Raw genomic sequence first — 9,098 nt, forward strand, 5'->3', positions numbered from 1 at the left:
ACTTCTATTTGTGTTATTTTACAGTTTTATATACCTTACTATCATTATTAAAGGTAGAAAACAGTGATAAACAATAAAGAACTGTAGACATCCGGTCATGGTTCAGGCGGCACAAACACAAATGAGCACACACAACGCTAACATATACAACTAAGGGAATTCTACAAAAGAGACTAACACATGTAAATGAAATGTTGTAAATGTCCTTTCCCAAAGCACGATTGATACTTTGTTCTCTTTGCAAATGTTCAGAACCCATTTCTTTATAAAGCATTTAAAGCATTTTTCTAAAAAAATTAATAAAAAATAACACATTTCGAAACAGTTGATGTTGTACTTCACAAGTGGTTTTCAATCCTAGTCCAGTGGTGACCTACAACACTGCATATTTTGTATCGTCTCTCTTATTGAACACACCTGATTCAGATCACCAGCTCATTAAGAAAGAGCTCTATGAACTGAAACATGCTACAATCTGAATAGTTACCTTAAAATAGATGGAAAGCTCTCCAGATTTATCTAAAGCCAATTTCTTCTAGGTGTTAGCAGTTAGAAGCCACTCCTCAACCTGACAATAGTATTGACCCATATCAGTGGGGTTGATCTGTGGCACAGTCGGTTTATAGTGTGTGGCACTTGGTCATCCAAACACCAGATATTTATCACTAATTGCACCGTGTAAGATACCATCATGCCTTGCAGTGAATATAGTGACTGGTCCTTCTTCTTCCTGAACCCTGAACCAGGCTTCAAATGCAGACTTATCACTGGACCGTGAGGCAATGACAGTCAACGGTGAACCCAGCCTGATGATTGGTAATTTTGAACATTTGGTTCTCCTTCTGAACATGCAGTTTACATGTTCATTTGCATTCATATAAAATTACCACCTCGTAAAATTTTGTTTTCTCATGAGATCAGGTTGGCTTACTCTCATTATATAATCGCAATACATCTTATGTTTCCCTCTGATTTTAGTAGTAGGTTATGTTTAGGGTTTAGGTTCAGGGTTAATCTATGTTTCTATCAGGAATTGATCTAGGGTCAGCAGAGATGTTGATCCTGGAACACATCTTTCTTGGTGACCTCAACAACTCAGCCCTTAACACAACCTTCAGGTGCACAGTTAGTAAACTTGAACAAGGTCTTATATTGCTATACATTAGCATTCCCATTCATCACAAAGATTCCTGGAACTACACATATTCTGGTCACACATATTTTGAGACATGAACTTTAATCATCAATGACTAATCTCTCTGGAGCTGCAGGAAATGATGAAATGACAACACTAATCCTAACCCTATTTTAAAAATCACCTATAGCACATTTAACCATAAATCTGATATATACACAAGCAAATCTTTCTTTTCCAAAAAACAAATAATCTAACATTTGATTTGTTTTCTCAGGTGATTCTGAAAAACAGACAGGCCCATTGGGAATAACACTGGGAGTCACTATTCCTCTGATTTGCATTCTTGTATTGGTCATAATATTGTTGCTGAGAAGGGAGCACAAGAGGAACTCTGAACTGAAGAAGAAGAAAGAGTGTCTTACTCCTGTAGATGAGGTGACTTCTGCTGCTGGGGACCATTCCTGGTCTGTCTACTACAGTTACTGTATTAATGCAGTTGTCTTTGGCATACACAAAATATTGTTACTGAGGGACATCTATTTTAATAAAGTTCATTTACTCCTACATTTCATCAGACTGTCTCATTTGTATTGCTAGAAATAAATTCATTATAAGAGGCAAGATAATTAGAATACTTTAACCAGTGGGTCTCAACTGTTTTTTTTCAGGGCCTTTATTTTACATTATACATCAATTGGTGTCCAAACACAGAATCATACTAAAGTAACAAGAATGTCCTTAAACTACACATTGAAATGCATTCTTTTTAAATAGTAATTTATTAATGGTAATATGTTTATATGATCATGACAGATTTAACAGGCTTGTCTATATACAGTAGTTTGATCGTTTCTTGAGTTAGTTTTATAGTCTTGGCTATTAATTCACCGCAAATATCACATTGTGGCCATGTATAATCTATTTTAAAAACATCAATATATTTTTAAAATCATCATATTCCATGTATTCTAGGTTGTATATTTGCTTAGTTTTCCTCTTGGTTTTTGAGGATGAAAATGTCATACAACCTGCCAGTAGTTTGGTTGTTTGCACAGTCTTTGAAGTCATAAAAACATTTGAAAAGCATTTTCTCCCATTTAAAAGTTTTGCTACTATATAACCTTTTCCCCTGCTGTACACATTCCTATTAGAACAGAACTATAGCATATTTTTCACTTGGTTTTATATTATTATAGAGATCACGTTGGAATTATGCTATATACAGTATATGGCTGTAAACAAATGCTGTTATGATGATGCTATATTTTCAATTATATGAGTTAAATTCATGACATTTACTAATTCTCTCTTTCCAGTTGCTCACAGGCAGTTCAATAGCAGACAGTAACTGTGGTCACTGAGTCAGATTACCACACTGTTTAGTGCGCTGCTTAGACATTTCCAGGAACTCACGGTAGACAGGATGTCATAATGCTCTGAGCAGATCTGTTTAACAATTACAATTCAGTAATTCAGTGGTTGTGGTTTTTTGCTTAAGTATGCTGGGCTGATTTCACAATGCAGGCACTGAGGAAAATGCTTTATTTGCAAAAACACAGTGCATGACTGAAACCACTCAAAAGACATTGGGTTTATAAAGCCTGTCTACTATCACTTTTTATCATGGTAATTCTGTAAAGGAGAAAGCCCTGTTATGGTTTATGATAAATGTGTTTTCATCATTGTTTCTTTTTTTACCCTCTTCAGTCAATGTTTGGTACTGCACCCAAACAAAATCTTACTGAGAGCTAATTTTTTTTGAGACATCAACCTAACACTTGGAACACAACTTTAGATGTTTATATATATGTGTGTGTGTGTGTGTGTGTTTAACTTTAGATGTTTATATATATGTGTGTGTGTGTGTGTGTGTGTATTTTTTTATTTTTTTCCAGCAGGCAAGATTATAATGTACGGAAGTACGGAAGCCCTGAACCGCATGGTGAAAAAAAAAAAAAAAGGACACTTATCACGTTATTTCGCCATAAGTCGTTATTTCGACTAATTAAGTCATTTAGTTATTTGTCGTTTTTTGGAATTAGTTGTTATTTTGTTTTGACATATTAAGTCGTTATTTCGACATAATAACTCATTATTTCGAAATGTTAAGTCGTTATTTCGTACATAATTCTAAAACACATTAATATATATATATATATATATATATATATATATATATATATATATATATACATATATGAAATTTGAAAACAGCATTTTTGTGCATTTTTCATAACAATAAACTTTAATTCCTTTTTTATATTTCAGTTTTTCAACCTTTTACATTTGAGCAATAATCTGCCAAATGTCTTCTAAAAAAGAGACCAAACTTAAGTCTGTGTTCTAAAGCATTCAAGATTTACTACAGTTGAATTTGAACATTTAATTTTAATAGTTTTGTTATGCTCAAAAATTGGATAACAAAAATTTTATTGATTATAACTACTACATAAATATTTAGTACCAAGAAATCTCCTAAAATACAAAATATTAAATAAAAACATGATCAAACAAATATATAGTACATTAATTTCACTGAACAAAATATAAAAATATATATATAATAATAATTTTTTGTAATTTTTGACTGCCACGTGAGAAGAAGGTTGGTACATACATGGGCATTTACTTTAAGACTTTTAAAAATGCTTTAGAGATTGCCATTGCCTACTTTTGCTTTTCTCTCCCCATACTGCGATTTTAGAATTATTCATTTTTTTTTTATTCTGTTCACCAATATAGCATTTAATTGATTACATAAAGAGTTATAATACTGTAAATAGAAGCTTTATTGAACAGCACAGAAATATCAAACATAGGCTTACTAGAGACTAAGAGATAGTGATAAGAAATGCCTAGGAAGCTATTTCTAATGAAGGGGGTAATACCAGGTACTAAATGTAGGAGTGTACTATTTTTATTTATTAATTTTTTCTAAAGATGATAAATTAATTCCCAAACATGTTTTGTTGAATAAAAGGTTTAAAGGTGCATTTTTAACTGCTTGTTAAGGTCTCTATTTTTCTACTATATGAATTCATTTGTGTTAAAATGAAAATATTTTTTATTATTTTTAAAAAGGAATTTATTTTTAGTTTATTTACAGATATAGCCACAAACACGTTTTCTGCATTTTCTACTTCCACTTATATATTTTTGTTAAAATACTTTATTCAGAGTTCCTTATGCAGAGACAATATATGTGAGCCATTATTTATTCAGAGTTCCTTATGCAGAGACCAAACACACACACACACACACACACACACACACACACACACAAATGATCTATTTAAGGCATTGGACTTCACATTGTTTCACACAAAAATCTTGAATCATACTGAAGGTATGGATACACTTCGCTCTCTAGTGGTGAAAAGTGGCCTCACACAGCCATCCAATTATTTCTTACTGTGCTATGTATCACACAATCTGCTACTGCATGTTATGAGTAACCAGAGGCACCTAGTGGAAAATTTTCTAGGCAGGACTATGCCACATCCAACAATATCATTACAAATCCCAGTATAATTTAATGCTAAACAGTTAAAGTTAACAAAAAATATTTCAGAAAAATGTTAACAGATAGAAATAGCCAAAGTAATAAACAATTATGTTGATTTCTAAAAAAAGACATTTCAAAAGGACACCCAATAACCAAATTAAATAATGAGTCCAATTACTACTGTGTACATTCCAGAACACTGAGATTTTTTTTTTCTTTTGCAATGTATGTACAGTATAATAAATATTTGAAAGTTGTGTTTTTATTGTTCTGTTCTTGTAATGTTGTAACATCTCTCTGACAACTGAATGAACTCTTTGTGAATATGTAATTTTGGTCATGAAAAAGTTAACATTTATAAAAGACATCAAGCCACAACGCCTGGCATTTTTTACATACAAATATATTTATTTAAATATATTAATTGTTCTGCTGCATCGAAACACCTGTGAAATGCCCCAATGCTTTGATTCGCCTTAGTCACATGACATGGGTGTTTTGAATCACACTCTAGAGCAGTGTTTCGAAACATCTGCGCTTCAGGATCTCGACACTGTGTCGAAAAGTAAGTTTCACATCAGCCATCTCTACTGTCATGCTATCAAAATAAAAGTTGTCTAACTACTTATGTAGTTAAATGCCTTAATAAATAGGGTAAATACAGATTTCAGCAAAATTGCTCTCATTAAAGTTATTTTTGCTACAATAAATCATAATACATTAAGAATTTAAAGGATTTTATCCTTCTGTGTATGTATTTTTTATTTATTTATTTATTTCTGTTCTTCTTATTATTATTTCTGTTCAGGTGTTTAAGTTATTTTCTTTCTATTCTCATGTAGGTGTCATCACTCTCCCTTACCATACTGACATTTCTGTGGTGCTTAGGTTATATATTTACTGAAAACTAGGCAGGGAAATGCTATTGCTCGCTGCCGTATGCCTCTAGTTTGAGCTCCGTCACGTTATTTCTTTATCATCTATTTTTTATTATTGAAATCTATTTTATACACCATCATTTTCGTTTCTATAACGTGTGAATATATCCTCTATCAAATTCTACAACAAAAACAATCAGAGCGCCTTTTTATCACTAGTTTTATTTTGATTTCCCAAGTCCGCTAGTAGCTTATAGCCCATTAGCATCGCCAGCGTGGTTGTCGCTAAACCCACGTGCATCGCTAATACTCTATTCACACACATTACAATTGCTTTACTCACTGGTACTTGATTTAATGGCAGATGTATGTCTACCTTTGAGTGCAGGTGACGACACATTCGAGCTGCATTCGGTGCATTCGGTGCAGCTCGAGCTGGAGGCCGTGGAGAAGCAGATTCGGGTCCTGGAGCAGAGGCAGGCCCAGCTGAGAGAGCGGAGAGCCACGCTCGAAACCTCCCGGGCTGACGCTCACAAGTCCAGGGTAAGTATGCAGTGCGCTACTAACAGTCCCACCACCTTCACCCTGTGTGTTTCTCTGCACAGGCCCGGTGCACCCGGGACGTGATCTGCCCAGATGTCCTTCACTCTGGTGTGGGGACACCACGGACCCCGGGTGCATCCGCAGCGGAGGACGCGAGCCAGGCCCCGGGCGACGACTTCTCCCCCTCCGGTCTTCGAGATATCCACACGGAACCGCTTCTCTCCCCTCCGCGAGACGGAACGCGACGCTGTGATCGTCGGAGACTCCATCGTCCGACACGTCCGTGCTACGTTAGCCGAAGGTAAAGTGCACATTCACTGCTTCCCTGGTGCTCGTGTTCTCGATGTTTCTGCACAGATTCCCGCGATCCTGAAGGCTGACAAGAGCCCCAGAGTGGTCGTGCTTCACGCCGGGGTTAACGACACCACGCAGCGAAAGACGGAGACGCTGAAGAGGGACTTCAGGAGCCTAAACGAGACGGTTCGCAGCATGACTCCCGCGGCGACGATCATCTTGTCAGGACCACTGCCCACGTATCGACGAGGACACGAAAGGTTCAGTAGACTTTTTGCTCTAAATGAATGGTTATTGTCATGGTGTAAAGAACAGAAACTGCTCTTTGTTAATAATTGGAATCTTTTCTGGGAGCGACCTAGGCTTTTTCGCGCTGATGGCCTGCACCCCAGCAGAGTCGGAACGGAACTCCTCTCAGACAACATCTCCAGGACTCTACGCTCCATTTGACTAGTAAGCCATTTCTCAAATAACTGCTATGATGGATTTTGTTCTACCCGCTTAAATGTTAGAAGTACTTGCGCTGTCCAATCTATTAAGACTGTGTCTGTTCCCCGAATAGTGAGGTCAAAATATTAATTTAATGTAGGATCTAGAAAAAATCTTTGGCAGTCTATGTGATAGTCACAGGCTTCCCGGTGATCATCCAAAATATCTTAAATTGTGTTTTCCAAAGACAAATGAAGCTTAGACAGGTTTGGAACGACATGGGGGTAAGTGATTAATGACAAAATTTTCATTTTGAGGTGGAGTATCCCTTTAATGTTTTTAAATGTTTAATTATCTGCTGTATTAAAATAAGCTGATCTTGAGAATAACTGACAATGATTAAAAATACAAATTGCCCTAAAGATGCACTTAACATAGTATTTTTGTTTTCAAGTATTCCTGTTTTTGGTTTGCAACAATTACTTTGAGCGTCTGCAGGTTTACTTAAATTTGGAGATACTCTGAGTGAATTATTATTTTTTTTTTTTCTTGGAGTCATTCATTGAACTTAGAGTGAAGGAGGAGGGTAAGTTTCATTTTTTGCAAAACAGGCTTCTTCCAGAGAACGGAAACCTAGAGGGTTTATTCGCATTGAGAGGGTTTAACTGTGCCATTCTGATCGCTTTGCTTTCATTCTGTGGGTGAAAGTGGAAGCATCATCATGACCCATAAGGACCATTAAAGGTAGGTGATGACCTCATGCAGAAGTTACATGAGTTTTTGAAACGTAAATTATGGTTATATTAATATTTAGTAATATAATATTAAACTTATATAACATAACAATATAACATTCAGAGTTATTTTCTATTTTGGCTGATGCAAGGCATAAGCAAACAACTACAGCATGCTCCTTCTGAACATTTATACTTCTGTTTATTCTGAGTTCCTTTCATACAAGTTTAAGTTTGGCTTGCAGTTCTGCAAAATATGGTTTTATTATATTTTAATTAAATTCATTTATTTATCACCTGATAAGCTACTTCAGGTAACACATATGTTTTCATATAGTCCCACCATCCCATTGGCTCAGTGCACAAGCAGTGGCATGAATCATATAACGTAGCAGCGACTTAAAAGCCATAAATCGGCATACCTTGAGCGAGCAGACTTGAACCGACAGGACCGGGGAAGCCATTGTTTAAGAAATGTTGTAATTATATATATTGCAAAGCCCATCTGGCCGTTGAACATATATCCTCAATGGATATCCCCTTAGACCAAGACAAAGCGTGCCTCTCGTATAGTCGGCTTGCACACCAGTAGTTTGTTTTTTCAATTTTATTTTATTCGTTTTTTTTGTTTTGTTTTTTTAATGCAGAAAGCGTGCACAGGGCTGGAAGGCTGTGGACAGGGCTCTCCCCATGCCATGCACTCGCTCAGAGTAAAAGCCGAGAGACATATCACCTAGGCTTTGAATGGCGTTGAGAGCACCTTGGATATGTAACCCTTTTATCGGTTTAAGCCATAGACTGTAAGGTTTAACCACATTTACAGTCATTAGATCTGAAAACTGTACATTGTAATGCATTCTAATGTAATATATCATGATGTAACCCTGCAAACAAGCCTGCACTTGCCCTTTACGGGCCCACTTAGGGCTAGCTTATGGGCTGCCAGCGCAGGGCCTCTGAGATTTTGCTCATTAGCAAACTTTTGACCCCTTAGTGTTGGCCCTACACGGGCAGCCCTCACTTAGCCCACACTATTAATCTACAACATGGGTGCCCAACTATGGTCCTGATCAAACACACTTGAACCAACTAATTAGGATCTGAAGGAGCACTTGATAATTACAGACATGTTTGTTTAATCAGGGTTGGAACTGAACTCTGTAGATCTCCAGGAACAGGATGCACTCCTGATCTATAACAATACATCTCTTTCACTTTAAATACTCTAAATAGATGTAAAATATTCTGAAATTGATGCAGTCACCACATAACTAATGTCTATATTGTCAAAAATGTACAGTAGTCAAATGGATTTCAAATAGAAATAATTCAATTCAGGTTAATACAGCTCCATATAGACAAAAATGTAAATACACAAAAGTACGACAACAACAAAAAAAGCAAACAAAGTGATGTAAGACTGTAGGATTTCTATTGTAAAAGTTGATGTGTGTCTACTTGGGTAAAGTTGGTTTTATATTCAGACATTCGGACTTCTGCGTTCAATAACTTTGTTAATATGCACTTAAAAAAGCCACTTTCGGTCAATTATCATTACCGACCATGATGAGCACAAA

General features: G+C 36.0%; 1 long non-coding RNA gene across 1 annotated transcript; it reads left to right on the forward strand.

The window, feature by feature from the left end:
* The first annotated feature begins 379 nt into the window (after nucleotides 1–379).
* Nucleotides 380–1,704, forward strand: LOC122138419. Its single transcript, XR_006155543.1, has 2 exons — nucleotides 380–816; nucleotides 1,413–1,704. It is a non-coding gene; the product is annotated as an uncharacterized LOC122138419 (long non-coding RNA).
* Nucleotides 1,705–9,098: the final 7,394 nt, after the last annotated feature.

Source organism: Cyprinus carpio, chromosome B9 (assembly GCF_018340385.1).
Source record: "Cyprinus carpio isolate SPL01 chromosome B9, ASM1834038v1, whole genome shotgun sequence".
Classification (NCBI taxonomy): Eukaryota; Metazoa; Chordata; class Actinopteri; order Cypriniformes; family Cyprinidae; genus Cyprinus; species Cyprinus carpio.